The following is a 24,132-nucleotide window of genomic DNA, read 5'->3' on the forward strand; positions in this document are numbered from 1 at the left end:
GCGTCACGGGCAGCGGAAATCTTAGTGTTTTGCACTGCAAGTACATCAATGTTGTACTGCTCAAGCACGTGGCGCAACTGCCACTGACGCCTTACATTCCTCAAGCCACGTACGTTCAGTGTCGCTACACACATGGGAAACGTTAGCGCGGTAGCCATTTTGATATCTTAGAACTTTTGTAGGTCACCTTTAGCTACAGGGCAACCTGTGGCTTTACCTCCTTTGCACTTTTTAGGAGCACTTTCCTCAGGACGCTGGCATAGGCGGCGCGTCTCTCGGTCCCCAAAGAAGGTTACACGTGGACCACACGAAGACACTTTCTCTGTCGTGTTTGGCGCACTCGTTGTTGCTTCATCGGTGACCGGTGCCAGACGCTTCCTTGTCTGACTGCAATCCATTCCTTCTTGTTCCTCATTGTCAGGAGGCTTGTCTTTAAGGCCTTTCAAGTGTTGTTCGTCAGCAGCAATGCATTCATTTATGCTTTCACCGGCGTCGTTAGCGGTGTTATTTTGCGTGCCAAGGTTATCCATGGACAAGTGTTCCGCTTCCTTTAAGGCACCTTCAGCTTCTCCCGCTGCTTCTCCTGTCGCATCAACTACGTCAATGACATCCATAAGATGCTCCAGACATTGGTCTTCTGTGCCTTGGTCAGAACGGAGTTTGTTGGCATATGTCGACACGCAGGCATCCGACGAGTGACCAAAATGCTGGCACTGCAAGCACCTCGGTGTTTTGCACTGTCGTCGTACATGCCCCAGTCGCTTGCACCGAAGACACAGTGGAGGCCTACCGGGAATAAGTACGAGGCATTGGTGGCCATATATTGACTTAAGGTGTGGTATTGAGCTCACAGTGATGGTGTCCTTGAGCTCCAAGGCAACGTCTCTATTTGTTGTCATTCATTGTTCCATTCCTGCACATCTCCATGCCTCTCTTTCAACGGACTTCACAACGCCGTAAGCTTGGAACGCCTCTTCAACACGTCGCAATTCAAGATGAGGCGGAAGCCGGAGAAGTTTCAGCCTAATATTCTTGGTCTCCGGATCTAGCACCATGCACTTCAGCCCTTTTACCCGGAGCTCCCCACAAGTGAGGAGTTTCTGTTTCGCCATGCTGCTTGCACACGTAACCATCCATACATGGCTCATTTGATACTGGCCAACTCCTATAATGTCCGCCGTGCTCACCACTTGAAGCAGCGCGTCACGGAAGTCTGGGGCACGGTACGGCCTACAACTCAAGTCGGCATGAAGAAAAACGGAATTCAAAACGTCGTTACCGGTTGGAAGACGTGGCAGGACGACTTTATAGCTTGAGTCTTCATCATGAAACGGAGTCGATGATCCTCGGCCGTTGGCCGATACGCTGTTACCAGCAGAGAGCATTGCTTGCTTGCTTGCTTGCTTGTTCCTTTCTTTTGTGGCTCTCACCCACTAAGAGGGATTGGCCAAGAAGCCGGTGGTTAATGCAAGTCAATACCTATAGATTTTCTAGACTAGGCGAATATGATTACTGTGTTTTGACTGTGAAATTAAGTTCGCGCAATGTAAAAAAAAGAAAAAAAGGGTGTGGGGGAGAAATAATAGAATTTGTTGAATATCTGAGGTGGAATCGTTTTATGAAATTCTCCTGAAAGTTGAATCATTGCAGTGTATCTGCTACATAATAAGTGATAGTGTGGCTAGTGAAATTCGAGAGCTGATCGCTGACTCAGCAAGGTTCTCTTCTTGTGTTATATATGAATTCGCAGAGAGCCCCGCAGATGTTCTTGTCGCTGTGTCCCAATGATGTGGCCCCAAAAGACAAAATATCGGGAGTATTAGGTGACATTCCTAATTTTCTGAATAAAATTTTGAAGCAGTTTTTTCTTTGATTTTTGAAACGGTGACATGTGATAAGAAAATAATCGATATGTTCAGGTTCGTTACAGCTTGAGCACAGAGGGGATGGTACCAGACCAGACCTGTTTAAGTAGAAATTAGGAGGTGGTACACGGCAACGTAATTTTGTTATCAAGACTTCCAATTCACGCGTGGGACACCATTTATTATTCCATGTGAAGTGCAGGTGCGAGAAATATGGATTCGGTATTATGATTTTCGATGAGTCTTCAAGAAGAGAAAGTTTTCTAAACCTCGCTGCTGTTACATAAGCTGTAGGAGGCATGAATGGCACAATCGGAAGATCAAGAGATGTTCGCCCAAGTGTGTCAGCCATCTCGTTTATAAATATACTACGATGGCCCGGCACCCATATCATTCGCACTAGACGAATGTTTGCTGAGATTAATGATTTAAAAGTTTTTAGTACTGCTGATGTCGATGACGATGATAAGGATGAACACACGGAATATGAGTCAGACACTATCACAGCTGTCGAATGAGTCGCAGGAAGTTTACGAATAGCTAGTATAACGGCCATTAATTCCGCTTCAAATATTGGTGTATAATCTGGGAGGCGTAATGAAAATGACCAGAATAATGAGAGAGAAAGAATACCCACACCTGCCTTCTCGCCACTCATTGATGCATCGGTCGCAATTACTATATTAGTACCTAATTGAGACAGGTGTTGTTCTAATAAACCAATCAAATATTTAGAGGGCAAGTGTTTAGCGTTCATGGGGAAGATATCGTCAAATTTTATTTGCACTTGGCCGATTGGTTTGACAGATGGTGTGATCTCGAATATATAACATTTAAAGCATCTAAAGTGTTTGAACGAATAGCACTTGGGGTTTATAGAGAGCATTTTGGAACGCAGCCGATCGGTGCGGCTTCTTCTTCCTCCACAGCTCTGCCTGAAGAAGCAATGAAAATAACTTCCTCAACTTGGAAATGCAGTAAATGTAGCTTTCAGGCTTTTCAAGCACACGCGTTCTCTATACATGCTTCACAATGCAACATCAAATATTGCAGTAATAATGCGTGGTACAGGCGTCCACTGTAAAAGGGCGTCAGAATATGCGATTATCATAATGGCTCAGCGGTTGAAAGCCGGTACCCCACTACCAAAGGCACACACGCTACCATGCCTATTCCTTTCAGGCCACTCATAATGACTGAAAAGCAAATTCGAAAAGGTTTCATGCACTGAGCACTTGAAATACCCATTAGGAACAAAATGTCGCTATCGCGTTATACTCGAAAAGGCGAAGCTTTAGGATTCCCAATTTTTTTTTTTCATGTGTTTCCCAGCGCTTCAAATTCATCGTACGTTTTTACCTTCCCATACTAATTCGAATCCAACTTAAGGGTTTCATAAGGAGAGCACCCAGACGTAAGAGGTTAGATAGATAGATAGATAGATAGATATATAGATAGATAGATAGATAGATAGATAGATAGATAGATAGATAGATAGATAGATAGATAGATAGATAGATAGATAGATAGATAGATAGATAGATAGATAGATAGATAGACAGACAGACAGATAGATAGATAGATAGATAGATAGATAGATAGATAGATAGATAGATAGATAGATAGATAGATAGATAGATAGATAGATAGATAGATAGATAGATAGATAGATAGATAGATAGATAGATAGATAGATTCTAAAGGTACTTACAGTGCATACGCAATGAAATGCTTCGTCGCATTTATTAGAAAAAACTTGAAAAAAGATTTGCAGATCTCACGTACTGTGGGAATGGATGATATGCGAACCACGAATGAGGAAGGTTGATATGTCACTTTAAACTGAGGCAGACATTACGAGGTGGGCGTAATTTGTGCTGTACATTACTTGCATGCCATGACTATCATGTTTGGATGTGTAATTTATCATTGCTGTCAATTCACGTCACGAAATACCAAATTTGTTATATGTGGCGCTAGCGAAACGGCCAGGAGCATGCTATGAGCGTAACATGTAGTTATCATTCACATGATACGCATATCACGATTATCATATTTGGACGTGTTATTTACCTCAGCCTATTCACATCACTTAGTAACAAATCTGTTATGTGGAGCTAGCCAAACGGCCGTAAACGATCTATTAGCGTAGCATGTATTCATGTTTCACATGGCACGTGTATCATGATTATCATGTTTAGACGTGTCATTTACCTTTTTCGTCTAGTCACGTGATACCAAATTTTTTGTATATGGAGCTAGCCAAACGGCCCTGAGCTCGCCATAGGCATGACATGTAATCATGTTTCGCATGAGACGCATATCAAGATTATTATGTTTCGATGTGTTATTTACCTTCGTCGTCCATTCACGCCACATAATACCAAATTCGGTATTTTGGGAGCTAGGTAAACGGCTGCGAGCGCGCAACGAGATTAGCACGTATTCATGCTTTACATGACACGCATGTCATGATTATCGTGTTTACACGTGTTATTTACCTTCGTCGTTCATTCGCGTCACGTAATACTAAACTTGGTATATGTGAAGCTAGTGATAGGGCTGCGAGCGTATCATGAGCGTGGTATGTTGTCATGCTTTAAATATTTATTTAGAAAAAGCCTTACAGACCCCGTCGGGTATGGAGTAAAAGGGGCGATGATACAATAACAGGTGAAATACAACAGAAATCACTCGAAAATACATATAAAGCAACTGTACACTGAATAAGAAAAGGGTTAACAAGCAGAACAGTAAAACATGGTTAACAAGCAGAACAAAAATCAAAACAGATTAAGTAGAAAGTGCGTTCAGACGATCACGAAAGATCTTATGGTCGCTTATCGAAACAATGTCATCAAGAAGATCATTCCAGTAAGATATGCCATGAAGTACAGCTGATAAAGTGGAAGCAGTTGTTTTACCGAAAATGCGCTTGTAACTAAAACGATTATGTAGTTTTGAGGGTGTGCGTGTGGGCGTTTCCAGTGGGAACATACAAGGCTTATCAGAATGGACATACTTGTGAAGCAGACAAAGAAAAGCAATGTTGCGACGGATATTTAGGTGAAGTTAAGAAATATTGAGCTTTATCTATGTTATGCTGGTGCACTGATCAAAATTCTGAGTGATATACCGGGTAACCTATATGCGTTCAAGCATGGTTATTATATATTCTTGATACGGGGATCATATAATACATGCAAACTATATTTTGGGTGCACAAACGTCATGTAAGCTACCTTATGAGCGTCAGCACCAGAATTTCGCAAGTTGCGCCTCAAAAAGCCAAGTGTTTTTGATGCAGAAGCGCAAATATTCTTAATGTGCACAGACGAAGAAGGGTTCGTAGTGAGTCTCATGCCAAGGTATTAGGAGTTACAAGTAGATGACAATGCCGTATTATTTAAGCAGTATGCAAATTTTGAACTAGTGCACTTGCGTGAGAACGATATAGTTTTGCACTTAGAATACTTAGAAGGGTTCAGAGACGTCTTCCATTTGGTGCACCAGTGGGTAACAATGTGAAAGTCATGTTGCCCAATGATGTGATCGTTAGTGGAAAAAATCACTCTGTAAACAACACAATCGTCGGCAAATAGTCGTATGCCGGAAAAAATACCAGAGGGTAAGTCATTAATAATTATTAGGAATGTAAAGACCTGAAAACACTCCCCAGTAGAACACCAGACGTGACCTCAGTAACGGAAGAATCACAGTTGTTAACAACCGTAAACTGATGACGAAGAGACAGAAAGTTTGTAGGCCAGGAAAGAGTCCGTGAATCTATACCTAAATTAGATAATTTAAAAATGCGGCGGCAATGTGCAACGCAATCAAAATTCTTAGCGAAGTCCAGAAAAATTGCATCTGTTTGTTGGCTGTTGTTCATGTTGGAGTGTAGTTCAGTGGTAAATTCGAGGAACTGTGTTTCGCTGGAAAACATTTTCTGAAGACATGTTTCTGAAATGAAAAAAATGTATTTTTGAGATGAGTACAAATGTGCAAGTGATTATGTGCTCATGTAACTTACATGATACTGATGTGAGGAATATTGAACGATAGTTTTCAGGCCAACCTTCGTCTCCGGTTTTAAAAATGGGGATGACTTTCGCAATCTTCCAATCTACGGGCAATACTCCAGAGGATAAAGACAGCTTAAAGATATGGTATATGTTAACACTTGAAATAGATATTGTGCTTGTAATAGCTTAGTGTTAATATTGTCGATACCACAGGCAGATGTTTTTTTTTTGGTTTGTTAATGAGGCAAGCAATACCGTAAACTGAGATACTTATAGGTGCCATAAATGGGTAACCATGCTCCGGACCCACTGGGATATCGGAATGGTCTTCCCTTGTGAAAGGAAAAGAAAAAAGTGTTTGAATGCTGATCAGCATTTCGAGTCTGAAAGAGGTTGTTGTCTGTCGTTTAGTAATGAAATATTGAAACTGTGATAAGCGGTGATCGCTTGCCAAAATTTTCGCAGATTATATTTCAGGAGAGAAGGTAAGTTGTGAGCGAAATTCTTGTCCTTAGCAGTGCGTACTCACTAAAGAAAGGTTTGTAGTTGCTGAATGAGGACTCATTGGGTCTTTTGTGTTGTTTTTTGCCTGACAGTAGAGACGGTTTTTCTTATTACGAAGTTTTCGCAGGTTTTTCTTCAACCATGGTTACTTCTTGTCTTTGAATGCAGAAACAAAACAAATATATTTGTCCACAAGAGCCAGCAATTTTTCTTAGTATAGTATCCAGTTTTCAATAATGGAGCAGTTGGAAATGCTGGCACAAATTAGTCGTTTAAAAAATTATCTAGTTTGGTGATAGTGGCGACGTAGTTAGCCTTGTTGTAATCGCGAATCTTTATATGCCGAAGTTCGATGATCAACGAGGGAACTCGGAGTGTTACTTGGAGCATTTTATAGTCACTAAAAACATTGGAAATTAACACAGGGCTTACGGATTCAGGTGATATAGTCAGCATCGAATCTATAAGACTAGTGTCACGGGTAGGATTATAGATGACTTGAAAAAGATTGAAGTTTATTGTCAAGACCTCCGTCATTAAAGACCTTCGTCAAGACCGTCATGTACGCAGAAAGACTCTCGAAATTATGATTGCGGAATTTCAGAGATTTCACGTTGCTGTTTTGAATAAACGAATTCGGAGCGCAGCAACTCGCATTAAGATTGGCACTCTCTGATGGATTTCCTTGCGTGCTCGTATATTGAAGAGCAAATTGCTCTCTGTGGCTCTTTTACTGTGACCTATTAGCCGAAGGAGTCGCGATGCAAGGGCTGCTATGCAAAACGTGCATGCCTTCGAGTAATTACGTGTGTGCATCGTTTAGAAACCTTATATATACGTGTCATTTTACCTGATAGTTTATTTCCTATTTCGTGTGAAGGCATATATTCGTGAGCGGAGCACTCGCAAAGTAATCTTGTATGGTGGCATGCTAGTTCATTCACGTGCCAGCTCATTTTTTCAGCGATATCCTTCATTCTTTTACCGCCCCAATGTTCTTTGCCATTCACGTGCTCGCATCGTGAGATGTCACGCAGAGTGATTCGCAGACAGTAGTTCTTGATGCTCTGGAGCGCTGCCTTTTATTTGTTAATCTTCTTATTGTGCGGGGGCGACTTCAAGCGAAACCAGTGGCCTTCAAATGCACAGATGGAGTGCTTACTCGAAGGACAGGCTGCAGTTATTTCCAAATTGTCAGCAGTTAAGAAAAACAAAAACAAACTAATGCTGATATAACTTATTTAAAAACACGTCTGGCTTCGTTGAAAAAAAAATGTCCCGATCCTAGACGAATTACGAATAGCAATAGACAACATAAAGAAAAAACAGAAAGAGGAGCAAGGTGCGATGCCCTTTGTTCTCCGGAAGGTAGAAGACCTTGGAAATCGGCAAAGGCGTGAGAATTCGCTCTTGTACGGGATAGAGGACTCGGTGGCAGGCGAGACTAATGCTCAGGCTGAAGAGCTAATCTGTAATCTGTGCCGCACGAAACTTGGGCTCACATCTGTGAACATAGAGGGTGCCCATGAAATAGGGTGATACAATGCCAATAACACACGACCAGTAATAGTCAGATTTGCTTCCTTTAAAACGCGTCAGCAAGTCTTGACAAAAGCGTATAACGTAAGGGAGACTGCATACAGCATATTCGAAGATTTTTCACGCACAGTTCGAAAAATAAAGAAAGAAGCTTTGGGCATACGCAAAAGATGATAGGAAGGAAGGCGAGAAATCCGTTTTCAGATTTGATACCCTATCTGGATAAGCGATATTGAATTGACAGCTCTACAGGTGACGTAATTCAAATGTGACCACCGTTGCAATCTTCTGTGACGCATCAACAAAGACTACTCATCGTCAATTGCCTTGGTCTTAGAAGTAAGCTTGATGACTTTGACTTGCTCTTAAGCTCTGTTCAGCCTGCAGTAGTATTAGGCACTGAATCATGGCTCGATGCCACTATCCTTGACAGAGAATTGTTCCCCGTTAGTTATCACTGTTTTAGGCGGGATCGTGAATCTAGGGGTAGTGGTGTATTTTTTCTTGTACGATCAGACTTACCTTGTGTTCGAGTCGATATTGCTTTGGAATGTGAATCTTTATTTTGCAAGTTGCGGGCTGATACTGGTCAATGTTTTCTCATTGGTTCTTGTTATCGACCACCTGGTGCCTCTTTTTTTGTATTAAATGTATGTAGGGAGATGTTGGTGCCAATGCGTGGCGCCGATGCGTGGCGCCGGCTGCTCCTCTTCTCTTGCACAAAAGCCAACATTGCACAATTTGTAGCAAACACAAGGCTATACATATGTGCGTAGCACAACACTTACACAATGAGTTCACGTTTTTCCACTCTAATTGTCCACACCACACAGAAATGAGTCAACACTGCGTAGAACTGTGTCCCCACCACACTGGGTTTGTAAAAAAAAAAAACCACACAAGTAATCACGCCAATTTATGTGTTCACACAAAAACGTGAAAGTTTATTAAAATGTCTAAGGTGATATTGTCGCTTTAATACTGACATGTTTTCAGAAAGCTTTTCCCAAAAATGTCGTAGTGAAACACGAAAATACTGTTTTGAAATATACCGCGGTTAACATTTGTTTTTTGTTTAGTACTTTTGAGCTATTTCTGATTCCTCCAGAAAGTGAACGACTGCACGTGCTGCAGTGGCTTGTAGCTTTCGTTTTGGCCATGGACTCAAGATTTTTGCAATTGATGGAGGTCGCTTATCCAAAGAATTGAGTTTTTGAAAAAGGTTCTTCCGAGGTACGTCATGATATTTACAATGCAGAAGAATATGCTCCACGTCTTCTTGAGCTTCTCTACATGAGCAGGTAGGACTGCCAGCTTTCCTTATTCTGTACAGGAAAGCCTTCGTGTAGGCTGTACAAAGTCGAAGCCTATGGATGACTGTTTCTACCGATCGGCTAACCTTTAACGGAATATACAGTTCCATACCGGGATCAATGTTATACAACAGAAAGCTCTGCGCACCATTTTCGAACCAGGTTTCCTTAGACAGTTGACAGCTCAGCTCATTTATTAGACACCGTGCATCGCTCATCGATAGAGGTAGCAGTGACATATTATTTTCTTGATGTGCTGCACGTGCAATGTGATCAGCTATGTTGTTTGCTGTGATTCCACAGTGGCTTGGCACCCACTGGAACATAATGGTGTGGTTTAAATTGCTTGCTATAGCGTACGTCCTCTGTATTTCAAATGCGAGCTCACTAGCTTTGTTTCCCAAGCTGATTCTTTTTAAAGAAACTAATGAGGACTGTAAGTCACTGATAACTACCCATCGAAGTGGACCTGGCTGTAAACATATGAAGCGTAAAGTACAGAGAATTGCATAGAGTTCGGCCGTTGTGGATGTTGTGAAAAAGCTGAGTTTAAAAGCTTTTCTCGCTTGGTATGCAGGTACAAAGAATGCCGACGTAGAGCTTTGATTCAGACATGATCCGTTGGTGTACACGTGAATATCGTCTTCATAGCTAGTATAAAGGTGTGTTAAAGTTAATTGCTTTATTACGATTATGGGCAGATCGTTCTTACAATTTATTCCCGAAGTCGATGGTGTAATATCTGGGATAGAGAGTCGCCGTGGTGGGTGGGATGCACGTGGAAGCCAGTATTTGTGCGTAGGCAGTGAAATCTTGAATTCTGCTATATTTTTACGTATTCTTGCAGCTGATCTCTCCTGAATATCTGGGTATAGGGGATGATTAGTGTGTTGAGTTGCCAACCGAAGATAAAGTCGGCAAGTTTCCGTAAATCTCATAGCATGGAAAGTCGGTTGACGAGACTCCGCAATTACTAAATCACTGGCAGACGCTCGTGGTACACCAAGATATATACGAAGGCTTCTGGCCAACAATCTTTGAATCCTCTCCTCTAAGTTACGTGATATCCCATCTTAAACCGGGGCAGAGTAAGCTATTCTTTGTCGAATTATTGCTGAATGTACACGCAATAAAGAAGAACATGAACTACCCCATCTCACTCCGGTCAGTCGACGTAATATATTGATTAGAAAGTTGACTTTGCCCTCTAATGATTTTATCTGGGGTGCCCAAGACAGACGTCTGTCTAAAATAACCCCTAAAAATTTGTGCTGCCGCACAAGTTGTAAGCGCTGAGAGTCTATCTGAAGTTTGAATTTCTTAAGGCATTTCCTTGTGAACGGAAGTACAGGGCCCGGATTCACAAAAATCACTTACGAAAACATTTTTGCGCAAGAGAAATTTTGTTGCGTAAGTCGATTCACGAAACGAAAAAACGTCGTAAGAGGCCATAGTTGTCACATCGGCCACTGCAAATAAAGCGCGCTGTGACTGCCCGGGAACATGTCAGCGATGGTGATGCAGTTCCTATATTTGCTTACGTCACTGAAAAGTGCTCGTAAGTGGATTCACGAAGCGAAATTGTGCGTAAAAACAGCATGGCTGAGAGAAAATCCCAAGAGTGGTCCGGACCACTCTTAGGAACAATGTGGCTACTTAGAACCTGCTGCCGCAGCGGTATACTTTGGTGCCCTGGCTGGTTTTGAGTTAATTCACGCCCATTAAGGGCTGCCTGATGACTGCTGGTGCGTTTTTATTTCTTTCGGCGCTTTGAGCTTCGCGTGTTGTTTCCCTTGTACGCAGTGGATGGTGTTGACAACCACCACCGTCCAATAAGTTCGAAGTTGCAGTAATTGAAGAATTCTATTGGGCGTCAATGGCATAAAACTACGCATGTAAAGATTTGTGGTTGGATGAAAACCAATGTGATACGTGAATGGTCGGTGCATTCGAACGCGACATGACATAGGATCAACCTTATTTGTTATGTTGTTGTGTTGCGCCCCATCTCATCCAATTAAAAGTGCGACTCGAGATCCTTGCCTCATTGGTGGAAATTACCACCAAAGAGGTTAATGGGAGCACATTCTTTGCACGCTATTGGAAATAAAAATGAGAGGAAGTTTTCAGTGAGTGGTTCATAAAGTTTGTGCTCTAGTGTACTTTCATTGGCTCTAACTGTCCAATGGTTGCGATCTCTGAAATACAGCTGTCGATACACTTTGGGACGATCTGGAACAAAGCGTACTTTGTAAACCAAAGCCTATTAGGGGTGCGCGTGATTACGCATGGAACTACAAACAAATCATGCATCTTCACCCTCACTGTTCAGACACCGATATGGACCATGATAATATGGCAAGCAATCGGAATAAAATGACCCTAGTAACTTTGTATGACACCGAAAATATGCAAACCCTGACGATTCTGGAGCAAACCTTGGCTGAATTCATCCCTGCGTCAATTACCAGCCATTTAACTTGGCGCATGAACATCATTCAAAGGTAGAGCGAGCCATTGACATCTATTTTGTGCGACGCAGCGGCCACTTGACCTGAGAATAATAGCGTTGCGAAGGCGAATCTCCTGTCGCATGCTCTGATCGAAGCAGACGACAAACGCGAGCAGACGACGGCTTGGCCGACAGGCACAGCTTGTGATTGGTTGTGAAGCAATACCCTCTACATCAGCTCACTCCGTGACGTTGCCAAAACACTTCTTTCATCTGGCACGCCTGTCCTGTTCGTCATATCACCCCCCTCGCACATAAGAGAAATTTTTTTCACGCCGTGAAAATAGTGCAAGTACTTTCTAAAAGCTCTCTTACGTGCGGTGCAGTTGTCGAAAACAACATGGCGTCGTAAACAGCATATCGGTCGGTGCGACTTTCAGCAAATGCTTCTCGCACGAGTTACTTCAGCGTTTGACCGGATGTGTTGTGATTACAGCAGCTCTTTCAGCGCGTGTGAGCAGTCCGGAAAGCTGTGGCAGTGCAATGGTGTACGGTGAAGCGCAGCGAAGCCTGTGCGCCGGTGTGGTTATCAAGCGGGGATCGGCGTCGATGTATCGACGGCAACTAGCACTCGAGAAGCCTGCAATGTGTGTTTGTGTGCCGGTAACAGTTCGTTCGCTTGACTTTCCAGTCTCTCAGTTGGGTGCTGTGCGACATTTCGGATTGACAGCGTTTTGACACGTCACTTGAGTGACCCCAAGTACGTACGGAAACGTATGAACTACGCGCTCGGTTCTTGCTTCGCCACTAGTTAGCCCGTACGCTTCTATTTACTTGAGAGCAATGTACTGTTCGGGAGTGAAACGATGTTCGTTGTGAACAGTGGTGCTGTGTTGACGTTCCAAGACATGTGAACAAGCTGTGCTCGTGTGACCGAAAATTGAAAGACAGCGTTGATAACTGTTTTGCCCGGCGAAGTTGTGGTGGGGCAGCTTGGCGCTTTTGTTTATTAAGTCGTCACTTCTCCTTTTTGTGATAACCATAGTCCTAGCGCTGTGATGTGATCAACCAAAACTGCGAGATGCTACATTCTGTTGTGGATCGTGTTACTTTGGAAGCGTGCCTAGACTGTTCTTCGGTAACAACTTGAGAGTTCTATGTGGCAGCGAGAGCCCGTGAACGTCAAGCGTCCCTTCGGCCCCCAGAAAAAGCAAAGATTTCACCGGTGCCTTGCTTTGGATGAAGTTGTAGGCCAATATCGCCTAACTACAGGTTTCCGAGTTCGTCTGGCCATCGTTTTTCACGGCACTAGAGCCTTGACAACAGCCGGTCATGGCCAGTTTTTACACTTTATCAATGGACGTGCACGCCTGGCCAGCCCTTCATTGCTGTCATTGGCAGCTTCCAGTCTGCAGATGCCCTTTGCCTGTTGGCCGTACTTGGTTCCTCATGACACCGACGGCTACTAAATGCTGCCATCGGTGAGTTCACCTTGCAGAACTAAATTTCACCAGTACTATAATTCACGCAGTTTTATAACGTGTGCAAGTTTTTAAGCCCATCAGATGTAATGTTTCTCTATGGTAAGTTGAAGCATGAAAAATATACTACTACTGCTATATACATACATATATTATGGAGCAAATACATAAAAAGTTTTTTGTGATTTGATACAAGTGAGCTCTTGTTTGATTATGAGGTTGGGCCTGTCGATTGACCACGTTTGATAGTTGCAAAGTTAATGTGAATTTATTTTTCAGAAGACAGGTTGCACCTAATAAATTTATGTTATTTTGGAAAATTAGTTCTATAGACGATTACCACTGTGCTAGTACTATACTTCAGTAGGACATATATATTGCGGTACGTAAATTTTACATGAGGCTTCAGTTTATTTCAAAGTGATTATAGCAGATTTTGGTCACATTAACGAAGTGATAGCTTCCTCAAATAAGTATTAGAAGTGAGTGCTTTAATGATTGTTTTTAAATATCTCGTTTTTGGCTCTTCACAGATCGCAGAGATTGGTTTGTTAAGGTCCTGTGATTCATCGGTTGAACATTCTGGCACATCAATCCTCATCATTACTTGGAGCACCTGTACAAAAATAGGAAGGACGCGTTCTCCCTAACTATGCAAGCCTATGTCACTGCTGGGACTGTTATCATTCAGCGGATGGGGCGTGGAAGCATGCATGGCAGCCTCATCTGGAAGGACTGCGATCGTGCTTGGGAGCTTCGAGTGCACAAAACTGCCTAACGGCTGGCTGCAAGGTTAGTTTTTCTTTAATACATACGATTACGTGAACACCACTTACTGTGCACAAATTGAAAACCCAAGCATGGTTGCTTTCAGTGGATACCTGTAATATTCTTACACATAATTCTTATTCAACATTTATAGAACTAAATTGCAAGATAATTGAGAATGTTGAAAGCTGAAAGCCTGCAGCTTATGAATGAAACTCCAATAATGTGAGGCTCAAAAGCTTGTGCTTTGATACGAGCACAAATACTTTGATTCCTTATTGAGCTCTCGAGCTTGTGACTCCCTCTGTGGATCAAGTGCTCTGGAAGGAAATAGCAAGTGGGTGAAAATTGCCTGGCTGTTCACAACTTGTAAGGAGAAAGACCTATTGAAGAAGCTTCAGATGACATAGGGCCAGTAACTGCATCTTTTACCTAATGTAGCTTTTTCTCTCTCAGTGCTGTTGCTTATGTTTCAGCCGAACATGTTCACCACGATTGCATAGTGATATATATTTTTCTACAAATTGTACCTGAGCTAAGTATGCATTGTTGATCTCTAAAGGTGACGTTCAGTGTGTTTCAAAGCCATGGCTTCTCATTTCTCTGTCTGTGGCTAGCCTATTTCAGCAGCAAAGCGATGCAGCTAGCACACATGCAATCCAGGTCATGGAGCGCTCCTTTGGTGTTCTGTGCAGGACGCAGCATATCCATCCGGCAAGACACTGGTATCAACAATAATGGTGAGTGTTGGTGGCACCTGTAGGAGCCCGTTGTGTTTGTTGCGTATGATTATTTCCCCTGATGAAGTGCATTTTTGAAAGGTTTTCTTCATTTATAATAATAGTTGTCAGCAACAAACACACTCATAATCCACAAGTTCTTTGTGTCTTCTAGACTGCCCATTTGCTCCTATATGCGGTATGGTGAGCTGGCTATGTTAGACAGCCTTAAAGTTAGGAACATTGGCTGTTGCGTTGGAATGCAGTCTAACTTGTATTTCTTAGTGAAATTATTTGTGGTCTGTTTCTCGCACCTAGTGTAAAGTCAAAATAGAAGAAACTTTATTGGCTTTTTATGTCTGGCAGAAGTTTCATGCCTTCATCTATAACATTGTAGTTTTGCTCTTGTATCATATTAAATATATTTTCAGTCTTCACTGTTTGTGTGTGTGTGTGTGTTGAGGCTTGTCATTGGCTTCTGAAAATACAATATCTGTAAATATGAGCACATAATTGACAACTATACACTCTTGCATGTAGCATGGTTGTAACAATGATCTGTATTTTTCTAAGTTCCAGCAGTAACAAGGGGTTTGGTGCTCCACGGTCATGTACAGTGTATCAAGAACAGAGCACAGAAGACCAACAAGTATAAAGGGACTGCCAGTGACTGTTCTCCTGCTCAAAGTTTACAGCAGCAGAAAGAGCACATTGTGATGTCAGGAGCAGCTGCTGCGTAACTTCTTAGCAGTGCATTATTCCGCAGTTCATTTGCTTGCATTCAAAATTATTTAAATTTTGCATGGAAGATACCAAACTATGACACTAATTTAAAAGCTGCTGTAGTGTTAGTGGGCAAATATTTTTGAGCTGAAGTTTTTGACATGTGTGTTAAGTGCCTGCGTGCCTCTACATTTACATGCCAGAAATCACAGCATCCATGGTCGCCAATGGTAACTGTGTCTGCTTTTTTTGTAGTACAAGAAGTAAAGCCATGGATGCAGTAATCATGTACTTAGTCGATGTAATCCTTCAGTGTACACTCTTTTGTATAGCACCAATGATGCCATGAGTGTATAAGCTTTGGGAAGTGAATCTATGTGGATTATTTTATTTGGAAGGAAGTAGATCATCACTACTCCTAGTATATCTTAACAGAAGATTTTAGTGCTTGGGTATTATCCCACTGCCTGTCCGTCCTTCAACAGTCTACTTATCTACTGTGTAAGTATAACTTTTTAAATGTATACTTTGCTCGGATAGGTTTGTTCATAATGTAATGCAAGTGACTTATCATCTATGCAGCTCTACTCAGACTAGAAATAAAAGTACTTATTTTTATATGTAGCTATACCATGCATTCACTTGTGTTTTTCTAGGTGCCTGTACAATTGTTTAGCCCTACAAAAGTGCTAGTATACTCTAATATTGAATCTGGCATCTTAAAATAGTTTGTTAGTGGAAGTAAGAATGTGTTTACAATCAATATTACTATCCTCAGATGAACTGTGAAAACTCTGTGGAAATTTATTTACATTTTTTGAACTTTGTGAAGGCAAATGTTGTTATGTTCTTTTATTGTGGTCCCTGTTTCATGCAAATGACACATAATTACTTTGCAGTGGCATATTATTAGTTGTTATTTTACATATATGTGCTGAGCAACATCGCAGTTGAGGCCAGCAGCAAGACGTACATGCAGTGCACTGGAGCATCACCTCACATAGTGTACAGTCTTTGCCCACCAGTAAACTCAATATTTTTCAAGCAGACTAATAGACAGCTGTATGGGAACTGTGTTGATGTGCAAACTTTGAAGTCTTCTTGAGGAGTGTTTTTCATCATTTTTGTCCAAGTGAAGTAGCTACCCAAGGCCACAACTGGTGGGAATGTGGTGGTTTCTTCTCTCCAAAAGCACTCTTACCAGCTGCCTCAATGTTAGCATGGGGTGAATTCACGAACTGGAAAAATAATTGGTCTTTGTTTTCTTGGCCGAAACAGTCGCTTCCACCGTTGAGCCACCACGGCGCGCCAGAATAGAAACTTTTAGCTAAATAAAGTTGATTCTACTTTTGAGAAGTGTTTTGGGGAAACGAAATGGCACCTATAGCTGTCAATATAAACACTGTTTGCACCAAGGAGCTTAGTAGCTTATAATTGTATTATTCATGTTTTGTCTAGAATTTACTCGTGCTGTGTCAACTTTCAGCCCAAGGGTCCTAACATGCTTTGTTAGTGGGTTGTGAATGAGCCAAGCTATGTAAATAAACAGAGTGATATTGCAGACATGTACAAAATATTGATGCACAGCCCTTTTCTTTAGCATGACATTGTCAAGGGCTTTGTTCTTGTGTTTTTTATAAAAAATGCTTGTCACTGGGCAGCAGCAGAAAACTATGCATCAAGCTTTTGCGAGATAATTCGAGAAACACCGTGTTGAGACATAACAGTGCCGGTGGATATCTCTCGTAAGTTACTTTCTGTAGTATATTCAAAATGAGTGTATTAGAATTGTTGTTTTATAGCCATTCATTTTAATATTTACACCTGAGTGTATGTATGTATGTATGTATGTATGTATGTATGTATGTATGTATGTATGTATGTATGTATGTATGTATGTATGTATGTATGTATGTATGTATGTATGTATGTATGTATGTATGTATGTATGTATGTATGTATGTATGTATGTATGTATGTATGTATGTATGTATGTATGTATGTATGTATGTATGTATGTATTTTTTAAATGAGAATCCGTTTATCATTGGTGAGTAAGCTTGGTAATGATTTGGCTGAATTTGTTTCTAGTTATTTCTCTTTTGAGCCATTATACATTTCAATTTGTTTTGTACTGCATAAAAATAAATGTAACCTTACACAGAATATGTGTGTTCGAAGAAGTTTCATTTACCAACCTACAGTCATGGGCAAGAAATCGGGTAAAATGGAACGAACCTGCGAAGATTAGTTTCGAGCATAGCTACTCTACATGGCATATCTCGTACACATTGCGTTGGTTGAATATGTCAATATCAACCTTTCAATTTTAATCAGAATAAGCAAGCTATCACCCGTGGTTGTATATGTGTGTGATATTTATGCATACTGTGATACCGGTTCGCAATTACAATTAAGGTCACAAACCTAGTCAAGCTGAATACACGATTTTTGTTCATGCACCTTTCATCTGCACTGGAACTGTTGTTAATAAAAAATAAACTTCAGTTTAGAAATTTATTCTAGTAGCCAAAAGCAGGGTATCTCTTTATCACACAAATCAAATTGCCATTGTTCTGTTCCATTCTGGACAATACGGGACCCTCTCAGCAGAACTCGATTAACTGCTATAGTTCATTTTAACCATTGACAGCGACATTACACTGAAGCGTGCAGCATGACAAATAGCAGGAGAGAAGACACAAACTAATCACTCTGTTTGCATCAGCTCTAACTGTCCGTGCTCTTTGGTCTTGCTGCATGTGATGAAGCCCACCAAATTAGCACGAAAGCGTGTCCCTACAAAGGCAGTCAACTTGGCTGCAAGCAGTTAGCTCACTGCATGTGTAGATTTTCTTCAAAACACCATGAAGACTGATTGCTGGTCGAATATCCAAACACGTGAAAAGTAATATACCAGGTATAATTTGGTATTTCAGCACTCGACACTTTTGCGATAAGAGAGAATGGAGGAAAAAATTATGAACCCTGAATTGTTTAATTTTTGAAGGAGCACAATACAGCGCTTTTGGGTCAAAAGGGGAGTGAAAGAAGCAAGTGCGAAAGCCTACTTCTCAAAAAATTAGTACCCGCCACCACGCATAATGTCAGGCCGGGCAACCTCTTGAAAAAAAAAAGTTCTCAGTGATTCTGCGAATCGAACCAAGTACCTCGTAGATTGTAGTTGAGCGCTGTAACCGCTCGTCCACTGCAGCAGTGCTTGCATTCGCCCTATTGCTGATATATCGTCATTCCTTCGAATGAAGCCAAATGCAAAAACGTTCGGTGAAACTTTGTCAAAAATAGAAAAAATAGTTAGAATGCGTTTGCCCAAGGTTACTAGAAGATAGAAACCGCCACGTGTGACTGTATAATCGTGCGCTATTTATTCTTGTACATTACTGTCATGACGTTGGGATTGCCGGCTCTAACGTACGCTACCTTCTCATAGTTTTCCAAATATAGATAAGAAAATAAAAATATACATCGGCCTGTGACAACGCTAATCAACTATTATGAGTTCACTGTCACTAGTGTCACTTTCACTAGATGAATGCTCGGTTTGCTTTCATTATCGTTATTTAGGAAAGTTTTGGCTCATTAACTCAACTCTCTTAATTAGCATTGATTCTCACACCTAAGGACAGTCACACTTCATCTCGCTTTCTGAGTGGCTGTCACTCTCATATAACGCGTACTCCACTATTTTATGCTCTCCGACCATCTGACCCTGTTTTGCGGAGACTTTCCCTGACGTCTGCTGGGCCAGAAAATTGCCTTTATTATCTATCAATTTCAAGCTTTCGCGAAGCCGAAACGAGAGTCTCTCTCTCTTTTCATCCTTTTCGCACGTGTGATAACGTCTCTCGACCTCACGACTCGTATACACGTCCCTTGCTTTGCGCACTCAAACAACGCTAGGCGAAATATTTGCACCGTGTTTTGTGAAAAGCATTAGCACTGAGACACCTCCCGACGAGTCTCCCTCATTTTACGTAGACATATACCTAAGCGTAAGCGTATGCACGTTCTCGCATTCCAGCTTTATAAAAATGCTGCGGTGCATGGAACCAGCAAAATTGCGCTCACAATTTCATTTGATTACTGCTGTTATCTATTTTCGCACAATTCGTCTGCAGGCACCAAAGTCGCTCATGTGTCTTGTAATAAGAATATTGTAACAAAGGCTACCTTTGACTATAGGTACAAAACACCCTTACGTTCACCACTATACCATGCTAGATTGCACCGAATTAGTTAAGTAGCAGCGCAGCTTCAATGAAATGTAAAGTAACTGGTCGCGTTAAATAGGGGAAGACATTCGAGGCACATTTTCAAACATTGCATGCATCGATTTATGTGTGGTTTCATTTATGCGGTACACCTGGAGTGTTGTTTACTTGTACTTGGCGAGATAGTGCATGGATTGCTCGATGACTTAAGGCCATCGAGCAATTTCGTTTTTAGCTACAGTCGTTGATGAAAGGCGAGTGCTTGGCTTTGCACAGCCCGCCAAAACGCCTATTACAACGTACGCGGCATCCCGTAAGCGCTGTAGCAGACGCTTGCGGAACTGAAACTTAGATGCAACAAATCATTGGCTGTCATCGTATACTCTCGATGCTAGACGCTTTGCGTGCTACCTTGATATTATCGGCACACACTTCTTTCTTTCCTTGTCGTTTCATCAGCTATCGTGTGTCCTCCTTGCCCTCTTAAGTGCCGAATAAGTTAAATTCATACCCGCGCTATAGTAATCCCTCCAGATAAGAGAACTTTTGGCTAAGAAAATGCGTAGCCAAAGAGAAAGTTTTGTGAATTCGGCCCCAGATGTTTTCTCATGGGAAAGAATCATGCCTCGGCTCTTAAAAAAGCCATTGATTATTGTCAGACCATCTTGAAGTTTTTGCTGAACTGCTTGAATGCTCGTGTCTGATGCCAAAATGCACAGATCGTCTGCATATATGGAATATTTCAAACTAGAAGGTGAGATATGGGATATTTCAGCCATAACGCAATTAAATAAAAATGGGCTTAGTACGCTACCTTGTGGGACTCCTTGACTAACTTCATGCTCTTTACGTTCACCGTCAGCCGTGTCAATGAAGGTTTTCCTGTCTCTTAAGAATCCTGCAATCCATCTTAGTGTTCTACCTACTATTCCCAACTGAATTAAACCGTGTAGTACATGAGCGTGGCTGGTTGTGTCAAATGCTCGCTTTATATCTAAAAATACTGCAACGACGATTCTTCCACAGCTCCTCTCATGATCTACATAGGTTACAATGTCTAGAATGGCATCCATGGTGCAGCGGCGTTTACGAAAGCCTGCCATATTTTCTGGAAGCACGTTCGTACATTCCACCCACCACTGAAGTCTAGCGTCTATCATCTTTTCCATAAGTTTACAAAGACAGCTAGTCAGGCTGACAGGACGGAAAGAATCTATGGATAAAGGCGTTTTTCCGGGTTTGAGAATTGGGACCACTCTTGCAATTTTCCAGGAAGGTGGAAGACACCCTGTTGTCCATGCATCATTAAATATATATTTAACAAAGTATATGTGGCCACAGGACCCAGGTTTTTTTATAGCTGCATATGTTATCCCATCAGGACCAGCTGCTGTCCTCTGTCGGCACACTGCAAAGACAGCTTATTTAATTCTTGCAGTCAAAACGGATGATCTAGATCATCATGTTGTCTATTGAGAGAAAAAGTAATCAATGCTTTAATATCCTCAACAGACATAATGTATTCAGGCGTGTGCCCGGCTGTATAGGTCGTGTTATATGCTGACAAAATTCGTCCACAACGGTTGTTTCCGGTACATTCTTCACTAAAGCTAAGGCTCTAAATGGTTGTTGATGTGTTACTGTCCCACTTAAAGAGCGTAGAGCATTCCATAATTTTGACTCAGGCGTAAATGGCGTTAGCGAAGTGCAGAATTCCCGCCAGTGCTTTTTGCCTAGTCTATCCAGCTGTCGTCTCATGCGGTCATGCGTTCTTTGACAGTCGTGGTAATCTTCAAGTAGACCTGTGCATCTATATTTTCTTTCAGCTTTGCGGCGAATGGCCCTAAGTTTTTCGAATTCAGCATCTACTCCAACGTAACCTTCAGGAACTTTAACGAACTTGGAACACTGATTTAATTTGTTTTCTGTGAGTGAGACTAAGCTGTCAGTGTCAAAAACAGTATCAGCTTGTTGTGATATATGATAACGAAATGCTTGCCAGTTAGTTATCTTTGTTGAGGGCCTATATTTAGTAAAGCGTAGTTTTGGATGCTGTATTAGGATAGGTAAACGATCACTACTCCTTGTTTTAATGTCTGTTCGCCATGAAGCCCCAGATGCAATATCATGTGAGCAGAGCGTGAGGTCTAGGCAACTCGAGTCATTGAAACCCTGTAGGAACGTCACTGAACCGTCATTTACCAAGCATAATGAACTATCCTGGATTACTTTTTGTAGGTCCTTTCCGCGACGATCGCAGTACGCACTTCCCCACATGACATTGTGAGCATTGAAATCTACGCAATATATCACAGCTTTCGTGTACATCCGGAAAAGCCCTAAGAGGGGCTGCAGTATGTTAAAATAAAATAAAATAAAAATAAAAAATAAAAAAGTGCGGTCAATGCAGAAAGCGAGATATTTGTGGAAGGCTGGAGATAAACGCTGACTACTGTTATATTTACTCGACCAAATCTAACCTCACATGCTACATATTCTGGGTAATCCGATGATGTAGCATTGAACTGTACTGATGGCAGATCTTTTCTCACACATATCATCGCTCTGCTTGGTCCTGTAGATCTAGAGGACATATACACAACGTAGTTTGAGAACCAAAAAGTGGTGTCTACCCCGGCCTCTGTAATACATAACACTGGAAAGGAGCTCTGAGCCACAATTGTTCTGAAGTCTGCCACTTAGGGCGAATACTATTCGCATTCCACTAGAAGATCGCGACATTTTGATCACAATTATTCATGTTTTGCCTGCGCAGTGACTGTTGTGGCTAATTGTAACACTACCTGTTCCATCGACAAGATGGATTTGACCTCAGGAAAGTTGTTAGCCTGTGGGATCGTGGCTAGTATGACTTTTAAAGCCGACATTGGTATGACAAGATGAGCTATCGAAACAGAGCAGTTTTCTGGTTGCGTTACACTTACTAGACGCGATGTGCTAGTGCTTTCTCGAATGTTAACCACGTTGTTACTTTTCTCTTGAGGTCCCTCCTGAGTCTCTTGTCGAGCTTGCTGCTGGCTTGTTGACGTCCCCGCACTTTTCCCTTGCTTTCGTTGTCCTCTTGCAGCTTGCGCGTACGTCATTACATGGTCCTAGTGTTTAGGTGCTTGCGGTCGAGGAGGCCGTGCAGGGTTCATGGTGTTCATGTTGGGCTCAGGTGCGTCATGCTGTTGCGTGCGACAGTAGATGGTGTCATGTTGATATTGAAGAGATGTCGTCTTGTTCTGCGGGTATCCAGATAACGAAGCAGCATGGGGCCCCTTGCAATTGGCACACTTAGGTTGTGTGATCGATTTGCAGTCCTTGTGATGGTGGTCTTCGGCGCATATTTTGCAGCGCCTTGTTTCTCGGCAGTTTTTTGCCAAATGTCCGAACCTTTCACAATTACAGCAGCGTCTTGCTGGGCCCAAATATTCCTCAACTAGATGGCTTGTAAATCCAAGGAATACTTTCCCTGGAAGAGGTCTGTCATATCTGAATTGTAAAATCACACTTTTCAGTGAGTGCGATGCTACAGTGCCATCTTCTTGTCGTATGTAACGAGTCTGGCGTCTAGCCAATATCACTCCTGCCTCTATTAAATATTCTGTAAGTTGTTCTTCTGTGTACTCTAGAGGCACATGTCTGATTTCGCCTACATTTCGCATGAAAGACTCCGGAATGAATGGCTTCACCAGCAAGCCAGCCACCTGCGCACGAGACAACAAACTTTTGGCTGAAGCAAGAGAGCTCACGGTGACTGAGAAACTTCCATCTTTGTTCACTCGGAAAGAACGCACTTTCTCTTTAGCAAGTACAACGATTTCCAAGGCTACAACGTTGGGGTTTACTTTCCAGAAAGTTCTCATTTCCTCTATTGGTCGGAATACCACAGGAATTCCCTCAAATCTGCTCTTTTTATATGTCACTTGAGTGAAAGGATCTGCTTCCTCATCAGATTCAATATCTTCATCAATAAAGGAGTAGGTCGATGTCCCCTCCTGCATGTTGTCCGCATGCTCTTCCACTCTCACTTTTTTTTGCAGAGCTTACTTCGTTCGACATGTCCTCAGGTTTCCTCATCGCCTCCAAAACGAGTGTTGGTGCCCTGATGTAAGAAACCCTGGTAGAACCAGGTTGACTCACATGCTCGTCGGTTCCGAAGCCACGCTGTGGTAAAGGGGGCCCTTGCCACGCTTTCACATCCTGGCTGGTTCCGTCCGCCACGGTGACGGTGAAACGTCGGCGTTCAGTATCGTCACGCCACTTCCTGCTGTCAGGCGTCACAGCTGATGTTGTCCTCAACACTGTAAATAGCTTTGCACGGCAGGAAAATCCTAATTTACAGGAGCACAGAAAGCAAAGAACGTTCTTCTATCACTTCGTCGTCGTCGTCCTCTGGTGCCTCTTGTCAGCAGCTTGCTCATTTGACTACTTTTCTTGAGACGGTTCAGTGGGATTAAAATATTTTTAACGTTCCCGGTTCAGATTGGGGGTCAAGTAATTGTCTG

General features: G+C 42.1%; 1 protein-coding gene, 1 long non-coding RNA gene and 1 pseudogene across 3 annotated transcripts in view; 1 reads left to right on the top strand and 2 right to left on the bottom strand.

Annotated features, from left to right (window-relative positions):
• Nucleotides 1-24,132, bottom strand: part of LOC119162950 (muscle calcium channel subunit alpha-1-like) — a 1,445,695-nt gene that overhangs the window by 1,322,005 nt on the left and 99,558 nt on the right. The gene's annotated exons all lie outside the window — the stretch shown is intronic.
• On the bottom strand, nucleotides 147-1,530 carry LOC119162948 (uncharacterized; annotated as a pseudogene).
• On the top strand, nucleotides 13,943-17,555 carry LOC142784024 (uncharacterized). 2 transcript variants are annotated; one of them, XR_012888567.1, is made up of 3 exons: nucleotides 13,943-13,971; nucleotides 14,565-14,687; nucleotides 15,240-17,555. It is a non-coding gene; the product is annotated as an uncharacterized LOC142784024 (long non-coding RNA). The 2 variants fall into 2 exon arrangements; XR_012888566.1 differs by lacking the exon at nucleotides 13,943-13,971 and having other exon boundaries at nucleotides 13,973-14,687.

This window comes from Rhipicephalus microplus, unplaced genomic scaffold (assembly GCF_043290135.1).
Source record: "Rhipicephalus microplus isolate Deutch F79 unplaced genomic scaffold, USDA_Rmic scaffold_13, whole genome shotgun sequence".
NCBI lineage: Eukaryota > Metazoa > Arthropoda > Arachnida > Ixodida > Ixodidae > Rhipicephalus > Rhipicephalus microplus.